We start from the raw sequence: 1,560 nt of genomic DNA on the forward strand, positions 1-1,560 counted from the left end.
CATTGGGGAGGTTGAGAACCACTGTGCTAGAGCATTCCACCCTTTCATTCGGCCAGGCTGTCTACACACGAATTAGGATGCCAAAGTCTTTTACAACACATACCGGATCCCTGGATCTGCCTGCAACTGAGCGAATGATCACTCATAGATTAATACCAGTCCTCATAGCAGATGCTCAACTGTGGCACACCCAGAAATACCAGCGCAGCCCTGGCACATGGCTCCCAAGACAGAGCTGTGTTGACAGCCCAATGTGTTGACACTCTTTTCTCTAGTCTCTGGGTGACTGCTGAAATGATTCAAGAGAGGATCACGGCTGTAGTAGACAGCCATAGAATAATAATACATGCAGAGGTGGATCCTTTAGCAAGAACAGTCTGCAGCTAATTTGAAAAATAATAATAAACACAAAACTTGTTGCATACAAACGCTGATACAAATGTGTGGATCTTCTAGTCTTCCAGTTAAATAATAAAACACAAATCCAGTGCCTTTGTATTCGTTCTAATTCCTAGCAGACCTACAAAGCAGAGTGGGGTTTGCAAGACTGGACATGTTTGCAGAAGCAGAGTGCCTCATGCTTCTCCCAGGAAAGAGCTGTTGAGTGCTAACCTCCACCCTTAGTGTTCTCAGATCAACACAGCCTGCTGTGCCACTAGGCGACCCCTCAAATAACCAACGAACAAACACTCCAATGTATATGGAGAATATTTCCATACAATTTCCTCTCCCCTTGGATTTTAACAGCACCTAATTGAGAGTTAACTAACTCACAGGATTGGGTATGAACTGCAACCCTGGAATAGATCGTCACTAACTGGCTTATGTGGGAGTTAAGCTTTGTCTTAATTCCAACAACACATCTATACTTAGACAAAGATGACATTGTATTACTGCTGCCGAGATCGACCATCCTCTTCCTATGATCCCTATCCTTTAAATATTATGCCTTAAAATACCCATGGACATGTTCCAGCTATACTATGGGCTGCATCTTTTGCTTGTCAAGGTCTTTTTTTCTTTTTCGTTTTTCAAGGGGAGAACGCAAATGCAGTCCCCACTACCACAAATTATGCAGTCAAGTTTCCCACATTTGGGGAAATCGCGGGGGTCAGCGCATCGATGTGCAATAGATAAGCCTCGCCCAGGGAAAACCACCTTCACGATCATGGTATCTCCCCTGCCAGGTAAGTATCTCAAGGTCTTTCATGGCCTTCTAATTTCTTGCTCCAGCCCCTCCTCCATCCATGTACCTAAGGCTTCGTTTATAGAGGCCAAATGGAGGTTATTATGGAGACCTCAGCCCTCTTGGCTCTATGAGTCATTTTGACTCTGCCCATCAGTGCTGTTTTCGGGAGCCTTTGTGCCCCTCCAACTGCCATTACTCCACATCTTACCTGCCTGTCCTCTGGTTGGCTTCTCCCTCCTGTGAACTTCCCACATGCAGGTGTCTTCCCATGCTTTAACTTTCGTTTTCTCCCCTCCTCATTGCTGCTTGTTGGCCAGTGACTTGCAGTCTTTTTCTTTAACTGAAACTTTTGTTCAGAATTTCAAGTTCCT

The 1,560-nt window shown here is 45.0% G+C and overlaps 1 non-coding gene across 1 annotated transcript; it reads right to left on the bottom strand.

The window, feature by feature from the left end:
• Positions 1-1,033: 1,033 nt before the first annotated feature.
• On the bottom strand, positions 1,034-1,195 carry LOC142453843 (U1 spliceosomal RNA). Its single transcript, XR_012785427.1, has one exon. It is a non-coding gene; the product is annotated as a U1 spliceosomal RNA (small nuclear RNA).
• Positions 1,196-1,560: the final 365 nt, after the last annotated feature.

The sequence above is a fragment of the Tenrec ecaudatus genome, chromosome 7 (assembly GCF_050624435.1).
Source record: "Tenrec ecaudatus isolate mTenEca1 chromosome 7, mTenEca1.hap1, whole genome shotgun sequence".
In the NCBI taxonomy this organism is placed as follows: domain Eukaryota; kingdom Metazoa; phylum Chordata; class Mammalia; order Afrosoricida; family Tenrecidae; genus Tenrec; species Tenrec ecaudatus.